General features: G+C 35.6%; 1 protein-coding gene across 1 annotated transcript in view; it reads right to left on the bottom strand.

Moving 5' to 3' along the window:
• Positions 1-19,585, bottom strand: part of RAB18 (RAB18, member RAS oncogene family) — a 38,632-nt gene that overhangs the window by 13,291 nt on the left and 5,756 nt on the right. The window lies entirely within an intron of this gene.

Genomic DNA, 19,585 nt, shown 5'->3' with positions numbered 1-19,585 from the left:
GGCTGACCCTGGATCAGGGCCATTTTCTAAGGGGCTCCAAACGCCACCTACACTCCGTCATTAAGGGTGCTGTCCACAGCCAGCCCATCCCCTAACTCAGATTCTGACTGGAAGCAGCTTGGTAAAAACATAAAAAGGCCACTTACTCTTGTCTTATGAATTCTTTGTTTTTAATCCTAAATAAAAGTATTCGTTCTATATAACTTTATCAATGATCCCTTGCTACTGCACAACTGCAAAAGAATTTACACACAAAAACATATGTGCCCAATCCTCTAAGAATCTTCATAAGTGAAAAGGAGGAGTGCTCAAAGTGCTATGAAAATCTGCTGTATGCACTACTGGGTATTTACCCTAAAGATACAAACGTAGTGATCCGAAGGGGCACGTGCACCCGAATGTTTATAGCAGCAATGTCCACAATAGCCAAACTATGGAAAGAACCTAGATGTCCATCAACAGATGAATGGATAAAGAAGATGTGGTATATATACACAATGGAATACTATGCAACCATCAAAAGAAATGAAATCTTGCCATTTGCGACAACATGGATGGAACTAGAGCATATCATGCTTAGCGAAATAAGTCAAGCGGAGAAAGACAACTATCATATGCTGTCCCTGATATGAGGAAGTGGTGATGCAACATGGGGGCTTAAGTGGGTAGGAGAAGAATCAATGAAACAAGATGGGATTGGGAGGGAGACAAACCATAAGTGACTCTTAATCTCACAAAACAAACTGAGGGTTGCTGGGGGGAGGGGGGTTGGGAGAAGGGGGGTGGGGTTATGGACATTGGGGAGGGTATATGCTTTGGTGAGTGCTGTGAAGTGTGTAAACCTGGTGATTCACAGACCTGTACCCCTGGGGATAAAAATATATGTCTATAAAAAATAAAAAATTTTAAAAAAATCTGCTGTAAATACTAATTTATGTAAAGAGAAGAGTTCCATAAGAAGACACATAAGGTTTTACTATAGTGCCCCCACCTCCAAAAAAAAAAAAAACCAAACCCTTTCCAGGAAAAGGAGTTGACACAAGCCATTTGGCTTAAATGAACAGTAACTGCCCACATGTCTTTAAAGAGTATCAAAATTAATGTGCAGGCTACCCCATTGGCCAGAGGGAAAGCATTAGCTCAAGAAGCTTGGAAAGAAACTTTGAAAAGATCTTATTAGCTTGTCACAATTAATTCAGAACAGCCACAACTAAGATGAACAGCACCCTCATATACTAAATGCTTACGAGAACACCTGTCACCAATATGGAAATACATCAGTAATTCTTGGATGATTTCAGGTGATCCATTACAAACACACAGTAGGTAATAAAAATGCGTTTCAAATATGCATTATATCAGGTCCTTCTGTATGCCAAAGATTAAGAAAAAAAAAAAAGTTTAGTGTTCTGGGCTAGGGTGATAAAGGAGCTGAGAAAGCCACACCCAGAATCATGGGCAATTGTTCGTTAAGGGACAGTGCTAATAACATACATAGTCCAAGGAAAACCTGAAGTTTCTTTGCAGCTAAACATATAAAAAAATCTCCTATTAAATCATCTTGTTATCATTAGATCTAGATAACGAAATACTATGCCACACCACTTATATAAAAAGTATGAAGGGCGCCTGGATGGCTTAGTCAGTTAAGCATCTGCCTTTGGCTCAGGTCATGTTCCCAGGGTCCAGGGATCAAGTCCCACATTGGGCTCCCTGCTCTGTGAGGAGCCTGCATCTTCTTTTGCCCTGTCTCTCATGAATAAAATAAAAATAAAATCTTTCTTTAAAAAGTAGGAAATTATTTACATTTTCTTTGTAGTACTTGAAAAACAAAACCAAACCTGAGAAAATTCAGATGAGGGAAATGGTTCTGACTTGGTACAGGTACTACTAAATTAAGGCCACTGTAGACCATACATAGAGATAATCCATCATACATACTCTCCAGTTAAATTCTCCAAGTTTTTCAGAGAATAAAGAACTCTTTTTTCCCTAATTACTCCAGACAACATGCTCAAGGGCAGACTGGCTTTTTGCCAGCTACCAGCTAGTGCACCCAAGAAAAGAAACTCACTGTTTACAAAATGTTTGTGTTTACCTCCCCTCTCCCAATTTCCTTCTTCTCTTTCACAATTTCCTGTTTTTCATATGTTTCTTGACAGTCTAATGATAGTCTCTGTCATATGTATCACTTACGTGTTGTTAACTGTTTCCAAGTTACTCTTCTGGGATATTAAATCTGCAAGTTACAGATAACGTCCTTAGGAAACAATGCCCACAGATGTCCTATCATCAAAGTCAATACACACAGGTAGCCTGGAAAGGGCACCTCATCTGGACCCAGGCCCTGCAAGTCCCTCATTTCATCTTTCCTTCGTCCCTCTGGGGAATCTCCTACACAAACTTTAGCTTTCATCTGCTCAAATTGCTTCTTCACCAAGTCTGGTTCTTCTGTTTTGCAAGCGGCTCTTAACTTCCTTTTAATGATAGACACACTAGGAATCTTTTTAATAAACCTGATTTTGCCAACTTCTTACTAGATTTGATCAAACTATCTTTTCAACTTCTTCATGTGGATGACAAGGAGCTTGTAACAGAAGCTGAACGTCTAGGGGAAAAAAAAAAAACACTCCTGTGCATTTCTTCTACTCTCCTACAACACTGAACACTTCTGTGACCATATTGTGAGGGGTTTTCCCACAAGCAATTCTCGACTCTCTGGGGACATCGGTGTCTTATAATTCAATTCAGTCTGATAGAGTCAGATCCCACAGGGGAAGGGCTAATAAGTCCTATAAGACTACTGCCCTCCCATTTCAGATGCCATCCCAAATCCAGGTTGTTACCTGTGCTTCTGACCACCTGGCTATTAATCAAAGCTTCCCACAATCCCCTCCTTTGACTGGATTAATTTGTGGCTCACAGAATTCAGAAAAAGCTACTTATTAGAGTATCATTTTATTATAAAAGGATATAACCCAGGAACAGCCAGATGGAAGAGACAAATAAGGAAAAGTATGCGGAAGGCACAAAGCTCCCATGCCCTCTCCAAGTATGCCATCTTCCCAGAACTTCCATGTGTTTGCCAAAACAGAATTCTCAGAACCTGTAAATTTAGCATTTTTATGAAGGTTTCATTATTTAGGCAAGACTGATTAAATCATTGTCCTTCAGTGACTGAATAAAATCTCCCAGCCCTCATCCCTCTCCCCTCCCCTGAGGTAGGAAAGGAAAGAGGAGGACTAAAAATCCCAACCCCGTAATCACATGGTTGATTCTTCAGGCAACCAGCCTCCACCCTCAGAGGCTTTCCAGAAGTCACAGCACCAACATAAACTCAGGAATCATTGAAAGGGGCTAGATATGAAAAACAAAAGACACCTTTACTGCTTTGATCAGTTAAGAAAATCAAAGGGTTTTAAAAACTCTGTGTCAAGAATTAAATATATATTTCTTATAAATCAAAATATCCACAGAAAAACTGTAATTTTGGCTTTTTCTTGTTGTTCATTTGGGCTTGCACTTTTAATAGTTAATTCAGGTTTTTTAAAGTAATCTTTTTAAGGCAGATGAATAGTTCAGTTAAAACTAGACATTACAGTCAATAAAACCTTTAAAACAAGCAGTAAATGGAACATGAAAGTTTACCAAAGATAGTATCAACTGTATTATACAGAGACACTCATCAATGAGAAATCAAAACACATCAATGAAATCATATGGCATGTCAGAATTAAAAAGCAATCAAAAGAAACTAACTCAAAACTAACAAAAATTGGGCGCCTGGGTGGCTCAGTGGGTTGAAGCCTCTGCCTTCGGCTCAGGTCGTGATCTCAGGGCCCTGGGATTGAGCCCCATATCAGGCTCTCTGCTCAGCAGGGAGCCTGCTTCCCCCTCTCTCTGCTTTCCTCTCTGCCTACTTGTAATCTCTCTCTCTGTCAAATAAATAAAATCTTAAAAAAAAAAAAGATGCTAGAATTAGCAAACAATAAATTAAAAACTAGTCTAAACGTATAACCTGTGTTGAAAAAGTGAAGTAGACATGAGAGATTGAAAAGACCCAAATCAAACATCAAGAGATGAAATGACAATGTCTAAGATGTAAATTTCATGGGATGAGATTAACAAAAATCAGACATCACAGAAGAAAACATAAGTGAATATGAGGACATAGCAATGAGTGCCTGGAAGGCTCAGGCAGTTTAGCAGAGGCCTTTGGCTCAAGTTATGATCCTGGGGTTGGGATCAAGCCCCCTGTCAGGCTCCCTACTCAGTGGGTATTGTGCTTCTCCCTCGCTCTCTGCCACTCCCCCCAGCTTGTACTCTCTCACTCTCAAATAAATACATAAAATATTTTAAAATAAATGAGTAAAAATCAAAATCAATGAAACAAAAATAATTGGTTCTATAGGGAAAAAATCAATACACTGATAAATTCTAGCCAAAGTGATCAGGAGAAACAGAAACAAAAACTGCCATTATAAAGAATGAGAAAGATCACATCACTACAGATTGCACAGAGGTTAAAAAGCTACCAAGGAAATGTTATAAACAAGTTCATACCAAAAGTTCATGACAATCCAGATGAAATGTCAATTTCCTTCAAAGATTAAAAACTATCAGAACTGACTCAAAAAGAAATAGACCACAAACAAAATACCTAAAGAATATAAACAAAAGGAAATCAAAACATGTCACTGTAAAAAATCAACTAAACCCAAAAGGCAGCAGTAATGGAGGAAACAAGGGAAAAAACTGTGTAAGACACACAGAAAACAAACAACAAAAGGTCAGAAGTAAATCCTTCCTAATAAGTAATTATATTAAAGGCAGAGATTAGCAGAATATATATAAATATATACATAAATATATATAAAAGATCCAACTATATGCTGTCTATAAGAGACTCATACACCAAAGGAAAGATCCCAATAAATATGAAGCAAACATTTACATAACTGAAAGGAGAAATACAGTATTAGTTTTAGATTTTAATATACCACTTTTAATAATAGATAAAATAGCCAAAGAGATAAGACGGAACAATACAAACCAGTAAGACCCAACAGAACATGCTACCCAACAACATCAGAATAAAGTTTTCTCAAGCGCACATGAAATATTCTCCAGGACAGACCACGTGTTGTCTACAAAATAAGGATTAATAAATTCTAAATGAGGGGCTCCTGGGTGGCTCAGTGAGTTAAAGCCTTTGTCTTCAGCTCAGGTCATGATTCCCAGAATCCTGGGATCGAGCCCTGCATCGGGCTCTCTGCTCCGCAGGGAGCCTGTTTCCTCTCTCTCTCTCTACCTGCCTCTCTACCTACTTGTGATCTCTGCCTGTCAAATAAATAAATAAAATCTTTAAAAAAACAAAAATAAGTAAATAAATTTTAAAAGACTAAACTCATATAAAGTATTTTTTATCATAATGTAATGAAACTAGAAATTGGTAACAGAAAGAAAACTGGGAAATTCACAAACGTGCACAAATTAAATAACACCCTTTTAAACAACTAATAGAGTAAAGAAGAAATCGTAAGAAAAATTAGAGACTACTTTGAGACAAATGAAAACACAGTACACCAAAACTTGAGATGTAGCAAAAGCAGTGCTAAGAGGGAAACTTATAGCTATAAACATATACATTATAAGAGAAGAAATAGCTCAAACCAATAATCTAAGTTTATACCTTAAGGAACTAGAAAAGAAGAGCAAACTAAGTGCTATAAAAGGAAGGAAATAATAAAGATCAGAACCAAGATAAAGGACACAGGGAACTGATATACAACAGAGAAAAATCCATGACCAAGGGCTGGGGTTTTTTGGTTTGTTTATACAAAAAGATCAACAAAACTGAGAAGCTTTTAACTAGACTAAGGAAAAGAAGAAGATTCCAATTACAAAATTCAGATATGAAAATGGGGACATTACTACTAATTTACAGACAAGAAAGATTATAAGAGAATATTATGGACAATTATATACCAATAAGCGGGATAAACTAGATGAACAAATTCCTGAAAACACATAACTGACTAAATTGACTTATCAAGGAAAAGAAAATCTGAAGAGACCATTAGTAATCAAAAACATCTCAACAAAGAAAAGCTCAGGACCAGAAAGTTTCACTGACAAATTCCACCAAATATTTAAAGAGTTAACACTAATTCTCACTTTTCAAAAAACAGAAGAGAAAGGAACACTTTCAAGCTCATTCTAAGAGGCTAGCACTATTCTGATACCAGAACCAGACAAAGATGTTACAAATAAAGAAAACTACAGACCAATATCCCAGAGGAATACTGATGCAAAAATCCCCAGTAAAATACTAGCAAACGTAATTGAGCAGCCTATTAAGAGGATTACACACCATGATAAAGTGAGTTGTACTTTTGTAATATAAGACTGGTAGATTATGAGCAAATCAATCAAAATAATATATCCCATTAAAAAATGAATGGGGGGAAAACACATGATCATCCCAATTCATGCCGAAAAAGCATCTGACAGAACTCAACATCTTTTTATGATTAAAAAAAAAAAAAATCAACAAACTAAGAACAGAACAAAATTTCCCTAACATGATAAAGGCTATATAAAACTCCTAACTAACATATTCAGTGGTGAAGGACTGACAGCTTTCCCCACAGATCAGAACAAGACAAGAACATCTACTCTCACCTCTTCTATTTTACAGAGTACTGGAAGTTCTCATCAGAGCAATCAGGCAAGAAAAGGAAATAAAAGGTATCCGTATTGGAAAGGAAAAAATAAAATGACTTCTGTTCAAAAACATGATCTTATATACAGAAAATCCTAATTCTAGTACATACATACACACACACACACACACACACACACCCCCACCCCAAACAAATAAAAAACGTGTTAGAACAAATGAATTTAGCAAAGTTGCAGGATATAAAATCAACATGCAAAAATCAGTTGCATTTCTATATACTAGCAATGAACAATCCAAAAAGAAAAACTTTTAAAACTATTCCATTTACAGTAACATAAAAAAGAAAATAATTGGGAATAAATTTAACCAAGGACTTTTACACCTGTACACTGAAAACTATAAAACACTGCTGAAAGTAATAAAAGAAGACATACGTGGAAAAAGTGTATTTATGAATTGGAAGACTAAATATTTTTGAGATGACAATACTACCCAAAGCAATCTACAATTTCAACACAATACCTATAAAAATTCCAACAACTTTTTTTGCAGAGAAGAAAAAACTGATATTCAAATTTATATAAAACAAGTAGTACTAAAGAGCAAAACAACACTGAAAAAGAAGAATGAAGTCTAAAGACTCACACTTTCCATCCTCAAAACTTACTACACATCTACAATAATTAAAGCAGATGGTACTAGCATAATGACAGACATTTAAACCAACGGAACAGAAGAGATAGCCCAGAAATACACCCTAACATAGAAAGCCAATTGATTTCCAGCAAAGGAGCCAAGACCATTCAATGGGGAAGTACGGTCTTTTCAACAAATGGTCCTGGCAACAGTGAATATCCATATATAAAAGAATGAAGTTGGACCCTTACCTTCTACCACACACAAAAGTTTACACAAAATGAACAAAGACATGAACGTAAGAACTAAATCTTTAAAATTCTTAAAAGAAATTATTGGGAAAAATTTTCATGACACAGGATGCAGAACTGATTTTTTGGGTATGACAACAAAAGCACAGGCAACAACAACAACAACAAAAACAGATAAACTGGACTTCATCAAATTTACAAACTTATGTGCATCAGAAGACACTATCAAGAGGACAAGACAAACCACAGAGTAGGAACTATTTGCAAATCATATAGCTGATAAGGGATTAGTATCACTAATATATGAAGAACTATAATTCAAAAACAGTAACAAAATAATCTAATTCAAAAATGAGGAAAGGATTTGAATAGACATATATACAAATGGCCAATAAGCACATGAAAAGATGCTAAACATCATTACCCATTAGGAAAATGCAAATCAAAAATCAAAACTACATGAGATACCATTCTTCAAACCCATTAAGATAGCTATTAAAAAAAAATAACAAAAGGTGACAAGGATATAGAGAAACTGGAACCCCTGTGCATTGCTTGATGGAATGTAAAATGGTAGAGTCACTGTGAAAAATAGTTTGATGTTTCCTCAAAAAGCTAAAAATACAATTACCATATCATGCAGCAATTCCACTCTTAGGTATATAGCAAAGAAGTAATAGCAGAAACTCAAGCAGATACTTGCGTAACAATGCTGATAACAAAACAGATACTTCACACCAGAAGGCCTAAGCAACTCAAGTGCTCATGAACAGATGAAGATAAACAAATGTGGTTTTTACATATCATGGAACATTACTCAGTCATGAAATGGAATGAAATTCTGATATATGCTACAACATAGATGAACCTTGAAAACGTTAAGCTAAAAGAAATAAGCTACTCATAAAAGGACAAATATTGTATAATTCTAGAATAGGCAAATTCATAAAAGCAGAAGACAGAATAACGGTTACCACAGGCGGAGGGGAAAGTGGAGTAAAAGCTATTGTTTAATTGGTGCAGAGTTCCTGTCTGAGGTGATGAAAAAGTTCTGAAAACGGATAGTGGTGATGGTTGCAAAACAAAGCAAATATACTTACTGCCACTGAACTGTAAACTTAAAAATGGTTAAAATGGTAAATTTTATGTTTATTTTACCACAATAAAAAAATAAATAGGTAACTGGGGAGTCCTGCATCTATTAAAGAAATTGAGTCTATGATTAAAAAGCTTTCCATGAAAAAAATTTCAGGCCCATAGTGAATTCTACTGAACCTTTAAATAATAATCCATTCTAAACAAACGCCTCCAGAAACGTGAAGAAGAGTGAATACTTTCTTAGTCACTCTATCAATTGTACATTACCCTGATACCAAAGCCAAAGGCATTATAATTAAAAGCTATATAGACTAATATTCTTCATGACTCAGATGAAAATCCTAAACAAAATTTTATCATAACTACTCCAAATATGTATAAGAGAACAACACATCACAACCAAGTGGGTGTTATCCTAGGAACAAAAGTTTGACTTAACACTGAAAAAAATCAATAGGGACTTTACTACACTAAAAAAAGAAACTTCAGGGGGTGCCTGGGTGGCTCCGTGGGTTGAGCCTCTGCCTTCAGCTCCGGGGGGGGGGGGGGGGGGGGGGCTTCGTATGATCACCATCAAACGCAGGAAATGCACTTAACAAAATCCAACATGCATTCCTGATAACACCTCTCAGCAAACTAGAAACAGAAGGGAAATTTCCCAACCTGATAAAGGGTGTCTAGGAAAAACATATAGATAACATCACACTTAATGGTAAAAGACTGAATATTTTTCCTCTTCATACCAGGAACAAAAGATAAATCCCAGCCCTCTTCACTTTTTTAAGAAAAAAACCAAAAACCTTTTTTTCAAAAGCCAGGGCAGTAAGACAAGAAATAAAAAGAACCCAGATTGGAAAGAAAAAAAATATAGAAATTCAATGGAACCTACAGGATTAAAAAAAATTAAATAAAAAAACTCCTAGAACTATAAGTTTAGCAAGGTTGGAGGATACAAACTAAATGTTTAAAAAAAATCTATTGTATTTCTATATATCATCAATGAACAAAGGATTTTTTAAAATTTTAACATTTTTAATAAAACTCTATTAAATATTTAGGGCTAAATCTGACAAAAGATATAAAAAAGACATATAACCACTCTGAAAGAAATTTTTAAAGACCCAAATGACTGGAGACACATAATTTGTTCTGTGATTATAAGACCCAATGTTGTTAAAAGGTCAATTCTCCCCCAAATTGATCTATATAGAGTCAATGCAACCCCTATAAAAATCCTAGAAGGCTTTTATTTTTAAATCAACAAACTGATTCTAAAAGTCATTGGGAAATACAGATACTAGAGTCAAGATAACTCTGAAAAAAGTAACAGAATTGGTAGACTAAGAATACATGACTTCTAGGCCTACTATAAGGCTACAGAAATCAGGACAATGAGGCACTGACATAGACAAGTAGATTAATGAGATAGAACAGAGTCCAGAAATAGACTCACCATATATAAACAACCAAGTTTTTAGAAAGGTGCAAAAGCTATGCAGCGCAGAAAGAACATTCTTTTCAACGAATAATTTTAGAACATACAAGGGAAAAAAAAAGGAAAAGAACAGGACTTTGATTCATATGCTTTACACATATACAAAAATTAACTCAAAATGAATCACAGACCTAATGTAACACATGAAACTAAACAACTTCTAGAGGAAAACATAGAGAAAAATCACTGCAATGCTCTGTTAAGCAGAAAATATAACACTGAAAACATTAGAAAAAATTGACAAATTGGATTTATCAAAATAATAAACTTCTGCTTTTAGAAATAAACTGTTAAAGATAATGACAAGAGGAGCCATAGTCCAAGAAAATATCAGCAAAGCATATATCATGTAATAAGGGGTTCATATGCATAATATATAAAGAACTCTCAAAACTCAACAATAAGAAAAAATAAAAAATGAACAAAAGATTTATTCACATCACACACACTCAAAATATAGCTCAATAGATAGCAAATAAGAACTTTTAAAAAAGACTTTTATTTTTATTTTTACTTACTTGTTTGACAGAAAGAGACAGAATACAAGCAGGCAGAGCAGCAGACAGAGGGAGAGGGACAAGCAGGCTCCCTATGAGCAGGGAGCCCGATGCAGGGCTTGATCCCAGGACCCTGGGATCATGACCTGAGCTGAAGACAGACTCTTAACGGACTGAGCCAACCAGGTGCCCCAGCAAATAAGAACTTTAAAGACACTCAACACCACTGGTCATTAGACAATGCAAATTAAACCACAATGAGACTACCAACACATACAAACCTGTAAGAATGGTTAAATTTTTAAAGTCTAATCATGCTAGGTGTAACAGGTGAGGATGTGGAAACAAACTTTTATATACTGCTAGTGGATATGTAAAATGACACAATCACTTTATTAAGAAATGGATGAACTATTTTCCAAACTTAAACATGCATTTACCATATGATCCAGCAATCCTATTACTGGGTATTTACTCTAAAGAAATAAAAATTTATATTCATATAAAATCCTGTATCTAAATGTTTACTATAGGTCTATTCATAACCACCAAAAACTGGAAACAATCCAGTGTCCTATAAAATGTGGATGTAAAACATCCACAAAATGGAATATAACCCAGCAGTAAAAAGAAACAAACTACTGGCTTGCAAGAACATGGATGCAGCTCAAAGGCAATATGCTAAGTAAAAAAAAGTCTGAAAAGTTTACATTAGATATTCCATTTATAGGACATTCTCAAAAAGATGAAGTTATAGTGATGAAGACTTGCCAGTGGTTGCCAGAGGCTAGAGGCAGGAGAAAAGTATGACTAAAAAGACACTCGTATTTTAGAATTATGGAACTGCTTCATATCCTGACTGTAGTAATGATTAAATAACTATATACATTTGTATAACACATTTAAAATTCAAAAAACTATATAACAGAAAGGAGTCAATTTTACTGTATGGTAATTTAAAAAAAACAAAAACACTGTCTACTCTTATGCTAGGAATATAAAATATAAAAAATATTATCTAAAAGAATAAATTACCAGAGAACATGTATTACAAAATTTCTGCTTCTTTCTGATTTACGATTTACTTTGCCACGAAGTCCAAGACTGATTCTGTAAAACTGTTCCATGCACTTTTGAAGTAATGAGCTCTTCACTCAAAAGATTTGATTGTGGCACCTTGATGGCCCAGTTGGTTAAGCAACCAACTCTTCGTTTCCGCTCAGGTCATGATCTCAGGGTCATGAAATCTGAGCCTTGTGTCAGACTCCACATTTAGCACAGAGTCTGCTTAAGACCCTCTCCCTCTCCTTCTGCCTCTTCCACCCCTATCCTATCCCCCTACCCCAGCCGGGATCTCTTATCTCGATTAAATAAATAAATCTTTAAAAAAAGAAAAAAAAAAGTGTTGACTAACAGGTGTCTGGCTGGCTCTGTCAATAGAGCATGCAACTCCTGACCTTGGAATGGCAAGTTCAAGCCCCACGGTAAATGTAGGTATTTTTAAAATCTTAAAAAAAAAAAAAAGTTTATCAATTGTGTTAATTCTATTTTCCTATGGTCTCATCTGTGTCTTTTGGATCTATTTAATTATGAAAGAGATTTAACAAGTCTCCTAATATAACTGTATTTTCATCAAACTCTAATGTTTTGAACAGGTTTTGCTCTTATACATAACATCTATGTTTGGTGCCTACTTGTTATGATTGTTACAGCTACTTTGTTAATAAACTGGGCCTCTCATTATTACATACTATCTTATTTCATTATATCCAGTGCATTAACCTTAAATTCTACTCTAAATTACATTATATTACCTCCTCTGTTTTTATATTGCTTGCAATTGCCTAGCTCATCCCTTTATTTTCAACCTTTCATTATTTAAGTACTCTTCAAGTCCATCCGACAATGTGAGTTACTAGAATTGGACCAATTCACATGTAATTAACATATATTTTAATTCTGTTGCTTCCTTCTTCTGTTCAACATTTTTGACATTCTGTTCAAATCTGTGTTTGATCCTTTTTATTTCTGTATTACTACGTCGTGATTAAAAGAATACCAAGTTAGAAGTTAGGAGACTGGGTTTAGTATCTGTTCAAATCTGTGTTTGATCCTTTTTATTTCTGTATTACTACGTCGTGATTAAAAGAATACCAAGTTAGAAGTTAGGAGACTGGGTTTAGTATCTGTTCTCTTACTGAGGTCTAGATAGGCAGAAGCCTAACCTCCTTAAGTCAGTTTCCTCCTTCTCACCAAGGAATATAAAAATTCCTGCTTTATCTGCTAGTTATTTTGGAAGGAGGGAGGGTGAGAACATCGGGGTAAGATGACATCAAGAGAGGTACTATAAAAGCTTTAAGGATCCCATGGAGAAACGATTATGAGGACCTGGATCCCCAAAACTGAGTTTACAAACTTTAAAAGTATCAACAATAAAATGAGGTAAGGGCTCTGCTACCCCAGAGGACAGAGTAAATATATTTTAACAGTTGAGAAGGAGGGAAAGCTGGGTGTGAGAAAAGACGTACAAAACCTTATGGAGATTCAAGTTTTTGAGATGAAGAATAACGTGGGAAGCCAGGGCTTTTTTGTTGACCACTTAAAGGGAGATATACAGTATGATGGTTTTATGGCAAAAAGTAACAGTGAGATAAAAAAGGTTTAGGGAGGGGCACCTGGGTAGCTCAGTTGTTAAGCATCTGCCTTCGGCTCAGGTCATGATCCTAGGGTCCTCAGAGTGAGCCCCCCATCGAGCTCCCTGTTCAGCAGGAAGCCTACTTCTCCCTCTCTACTTCCCCTGCTCGTGTTCTCTCTCTCTCTGTCAAATAAATAAATACATAATCTTAAAAAACAAAACAAAACAAAACAAAACAAAAAACAAAAGGAGAAAGGAGAGAGAGTAAAGAATAAAGCAATTTCTCAAACAATTAAATAAATATATTCCTCAGGGGGCCAGGGTGGCTCAGTCAATTAATGTCCAACTCTTGATTTCAGCTCAGGTCATGATATCAGGGTTGTGAGATCAAGGCTGTATCAGGCTCTGAACTGAGTATGGAGCCTGCCTAAGATTTTTTCCTTCTCCCTCTGCTCCTCCCCGCACTTGCAAGTGCTCTCTCTTCTCTCTCTCTCAAATAAATAAATAAATAAAATCTTTAAAGAAAAAGTAGAGAATTTGTTTCAAATTTTTATTTAAAGAAATAAATTTTCTAATTTTTTTATTTGAAAAATGTTTTACTCAAAGCACTTTTTATTCTCAGTCACCTAAAACAAGGTACATTAAAAAATTAAAAACTTAAAAAAAAATAAAAAATAAAAACTTTTAACATGAAGGAAATTTTGCCAATTTAATAAGCTTATATAAAATCAGTGTAACTAATTTCCATAAGCAGAAAAAGAAACCTGATGCCTTTTGTTTTTCCAAACATCCCCTTGAAGTAAAAATAAAAACACGGTCAAAATATTCTTATAATTGTGTGTGTCTGTATGTGTTGTCTAAGTGTGTATTTATTTTTATGTCAGAAATATTATCTTGGATTATATATTTAAATATTTGTTGTCTCATTCTATTTCTTCTTCTGAGATTCAAATATACATATGCTGAATTTCCTTTTCTAATTTCCGTATCATTTTTTCTCTCCAATGTGTTTTAACATTTTCATTCATTTTGGTTAATTCTACCCACTTTTTCCATTTTTAGCTTCTATTGTCTTTTATTTTGTTTTTCACAGTCTCTACTATCCCTAGTGATCCTTCTAATTTCACCTTTATTTCCGTGATGGTTTTATTTTCTTACCTTATTTTTCTTTCCTCTCCATCAGCCTACGCTGCATTCTCTCATGCAGTCTCACTATCTCTTCCTGAACTCCTGTACCACTGCTTTGTGCTTTCAGTGGTAAATGCTTCCAAAAACTGTTCTACATTCATAGCAAAACAGCTAGGCATGATTTTCATCTTTTCTACAGAAATATTTTTTCTGCTGCATATTCATCTGTCTGTTGTTTTTCTGCTACTTTCTTTCTTTTTGATTCTTGAGTGGTCGGGGTGGCCTAAAGCTGAAATCCTTTTCATAATTCATCTTTAAAAGAGGTGAAGTTTTTCTGGACAAGCTATTTGTAAGAGATTCATGCAGAAGGCTCCAGTGGTTCTAGTTCTTGACCATCAAAACTATGTTTTGGTTCAAGGTTTCATATGAGAATCATTTAAGTTTTTCTATTTGTTTGTTTTTTTACTTTTCAACAACCAAAGGAGATAGGCAGCCTTGAGGTTTTCACAATGAAAAGCCATTACTTCCCCTACCGCTTCAGAGACAGACAAATGTAAAAATGTCTTGTTTGTGTGATTCTTTGTTTGGCTTCATCTCCCCAACTTCTTAGAATCAAACCAGGTGCAGGAAAACTCCTGCCATTAGCTTAAAAAAACAAAACAAAACAAAACAAAACAAAACAAAACAAACAGACAAACAAGAAAACCCATTCTGCTTTCGCAAACAAGGGATTTAGGCTTTGCATCTCAGGGTGGGCCTCTCGGTTCCTGAAGCTTCTCTTGCTGGTTCCAGGCTCTGTAGTTGTGCCATCCTCACTCTACTTCTTCCCACATACAGCCTGCTTAGACTCACTGCCTTTGGCAGCCATTCCACCTATTTTGTGGCCTAGGGTTTTTAGCTTTCTTCTATTTTAGTGGAATATGGGGTTTGTGTTTTAGTTTGTCCCTCTCTTTGTTGTTATTCTAGTTAACCACCAGAAAGCAAAAGAAGAAAATGCCAACTTTACTGTACTGTCCTCGGATTCAAGATCCAACAATTATGTTAAAAGAGTATTTTATACAAGATTGAAACTTGAATGTCTCACTATATTACTGAAAGTTAAAGGTGTGCTTTCCTATTGGACAGCTCTGTATAAAAGAATGAAGCTTGACCATCCTCTTACACCATACACGAAGATAAACTTGAAATGGATAAAAGACCTCAACGTGAGGCAGGAATCTATCAAAATCCTAGAGCAGAATGCAGGCAGTAACCTCTTCGACATTGACTTCAGCAACTTCCTTTAAGACATATCTCCAAAGGCAAAGGAAACAAAAGCAAAAATGAACTTTTAGGACTTGATCAAGATAAAAAAAACTTCTGCACAGCAAAGGAAACAGTAAGTAAAACAAAAAGGCAACCCATGGAACGGGAGAGGATATTCGCAAGTGACACTACAAAGGGCTGGTATCCAAGATCTATAAAGAACTCCTCAAACTCAACACCCCCAAAACAGATAATAATATGAAAAAATGGCAGAAGACACGAAAAGAGACTTCTCCAAAGAAGATATACAAATGGCTATCAGACACATGAAAAAATATTCATCATCATTAGCCATTAGGGAGACTGAAATCAAAACCACATTGAGATACCACCTTACACCAAGTTAGAATGGCCAAAATCAACAAGACAGTAAACAATAAGCATTGGATAAGATGTGGAGAAAGGGGAACCCTGTTATACTGTTGGTGGGAAAGCAAGTTGGTGTAGCCACCTTGGAAAACAGTGTGGAGATACCTTAAGGAGTTAAAAATAGAGCTTCCCTATTACCCTGCCATTGCACTACTGGGTATTTATCCCAAAGATACAGATGTAATGAAAAGAAGGGCCACCTGTACCCCAATGTTCACAGCAGCAATGGTCACAATCGCCGAACTGTGGAAAGAGCCAAGAAGCCCTTCAACAGATGAATGGATAAAGAAGATACGGTCCATACATATAATGGAATATTACGCCTCCATCAAAAAGGGTGAATACCCAACATTTGTATCAACATGGACGGGACTGGAGGAGATTAAGATGAGTGAAATAAGTCAGGCAGAGAGAGTCAATTATCATATGGTTTCACTTACTTGTGGAGCATAAGGAATAACACGGAGGACGTGGGGAGAAGGAAAGGAGAAGGGGGTTGGGGGAAATCAGGAGGGGGAGACAAACCATGAGAGACCATGGACTCTGAGAAACAAACTGAGAGTTTTGGGGGGGGGTGCAGGGTTGTCTGAGCCTGGTGGTGGGTATTAAGGAGGGCACATATTGCATGGAGCATTGGGTGTGGTGTATAAACAATGAATTTTGTTACACTGAAAAAATAAAATAAAATTTAAAAATATAATAAAAAAAAGAAAGAAAAAAGAAAAAAACAGTGTGCTTTCCTTACTATTTTACCAGTAAAATACTAATTTTCCACAAAACACTAATTTTTACAAGGCCACTAGCAACTGAACTAATTGTTTTAGTTTAAGAGTTCGTGTGTATATTAGTTATAACCTCAGGCAGAAAATAATCTGATGCCTAAATGTAAAAGACACCTTCCAAGACCCAGAGCCCATTTGGGGAACAAATTATGTACATCATTAGTAAGCCACAATCTTCGTATTTATTTTTAAAGCAGACAAAGGCTTTTTAATAATGAGGACAATACATAATTTGTCATTGTCCAACTCTCCAGATTTCATTTGGGTTTGAAATGGAGAAAGGTCCATAATCCCACCCCCTTCTCCCCAAACCCCTCCCCCCAGCAACCCTCAGTTTGTTTTGTGAGATTAAAAGTCACTTATGACATGGACGGGACTGGAAGAGATTATGCTGAGTGAAATAAGTCAAGCAGAGAGAGTCAATTATCATATGGTTTCACTTATTTGTGGAGCATAACAAATAGCATGGAGGACATGGGGACTTAGAGTGGAGAAGGGAGTTGGGGGAAATTGGAAGCGGAGGTGAACCATGAGAGACTATGGACTCTGAAAAACAATCTGAGGGTTTTGAAGGGACGGGGGGTGGGTGGTTGGGGTACCAGGTGGTGGGTATTATAGAGGGCACGGATTGCATGGAGCACGGGGTGTGGTGCAAAAATAATGAATACTGTTATGCTGGAAATAAAAATAAAATAAAATAAAATAAAATAAAACAAAAACAAACAAACAAAAAAAAGAAATGGAGACAGGTAACTTTATATCATATATTGATCATTCCCTTAGTAAAATTTTAACTCTAGGCAAATTCATTTTCCTGCCAGTTACTACTCTTCTACTCCTTGCTATCCATTGCTAGGCATGTACTAAGTGAAATGAAGTTTTATTACTAATTGTTTAAAGAATAAATAATAGGGCTCCCTGCTCAGCGGGGAGCCTGCTTCCTCCTCTCTCTCTCTTTCTGCCTGCCTCTCTGCCTGCTTGTGATCTCTGTCTGTCAAAAAAAAAAAAAAAAAAAAAAAAAAGAAGAAGAATCTTAAAAAACAAATAATATATCAAAGCCGAATTAAAATAGATTTTAAATTACTTGTGCTTTAAATGATTCCTTTTCACATACATAAATGTACATCTGTAAAAGTTAATATGCCACACAAAAGCTAATAATGCCTGGTATAACCTATTAAACATTTAGAGGCACTATGAATTCATATTGATAAAAAGAAACAAAACAGGCCTCTTCCTTAAAGAATTCTAAATAAGAAATATAGACAGAATGATGGAATCTAAAAAAATCAGTTTGACAACCACCATAGGTAGAATGACAGGGTGACACTTTAAAGGAATTTGGCATTTATCACCTAAAGTAACCAGTCCCATCACCAATCATGGTACAAATATATGGTACAAATACACACCATGCTCTGAGAAGCACTTTGTGGAATTCCCACAAAAAAATCCATAAACTGAATTTAACCACAAGGACATATCTAACAGATGTAACTGAAGGATGCTCTACACAACTGAGCTGGTGTGTACTCAAAAAATGTCAAGGCCAGGAAAGACCAAGAAAGATCACAGAACTGCCCAGATTAAAACACTGAAGAGAAATAACAACTAAATTCAGTTGTGATCATGGACTGGATCCTGGACCAGAAACAATTTTTTTTCTTTTGCTAAGTAAGACTTTAGAGGGACAATTAATGAAATCTGTCTGTATACAGCAGAACTATATCTATGTTCATTCAGGAAATACACCTTAAAGTATTTAGAGGAATCTTGTCTGCAATTTTAGTCTCAATTCAAAAAAAACCAAGAACACTGTGTGTGTGTGTGTATTTAGAGAGAGCATGATAAAGCATATGTGATAAATATTAACATTTGGGGACATATAAGAATTCTTGTACTATTTTTACAACTTTTCTCTAGTATGAAATTACTTAACATTTGAAAAAAAGAAAAAAATACAAATCCCCACACGCAATAAATGAAAACAAAGCCAGTTAAGAGAAACTCTTTATTTTCCCTAATAATAATGCTAGGATCACATTTATTACATTCCACTGAATAGATCATGAAATTTTAGAGCTGTAAGAAAAACACATTGCCTCTCACCAAAACTCTTCCATTTAATGGTGAAAACAGTGAGGTTAAAGGACTTCCTCAAGATCTAGACAACTGGTTTAAGGCAGAGCCAAGACCACTCCCCTACTCTGTCCCAGCTCTTTCACAATGCAAGTTGTCTCTTGATACATTTACATTGTCATCTACTCCCTGAACATGGGTACACACACTAAATAGCTCAATCTTCTCATATATTCTAGTGAGCTAATGGGGCAAACCACTTTCTAGCAATCTAAATTTCATTTTAAAAAGGCATTTAGGTATTATTGCTCCTAATGATATTTAATAACTAATGTCAGTAAACATGTGAGTTCACAATATACGCAGGATATAGAAGCAAATGCTAAAAACGCAGAATTAACACACTCTACTATTAGGTGATACTCGTAGGTCCGTGATGATAGACACCGAGTCCATATTATTCATCATTATAACCCCACCCTTCGGAGAGTGCCTGACAGACAATAAATACTCAGATAACTGCATGTTGCTAAGTGAAAGGCAATCCATAATACAAGAAAAAATGTATGTACAGACAATCGTAATATCCGCGGTGTTAACCAAGTGCCACGAAACAACAAATGAG

This window comes from Mustela erminea, chromosome 6 (genome assembly GCF_009829155.1).
Source record: "Mustela erminea isolate mMusErm1 chromosome 6, mMusErm1.Pri, whole genome shotgun sequence".
In the NCBI taxonomy this organism is placed as follows: Eukaryota; Metazoa; Chordata; class Mammalia; order Carnivora; family Mustelidae; genus Mustela; species Mustela erminea.
Note: the sequence above shows the minus strand (reverse complement) of the source record. Positions and strands in the feature narration are given on the sequence as shown.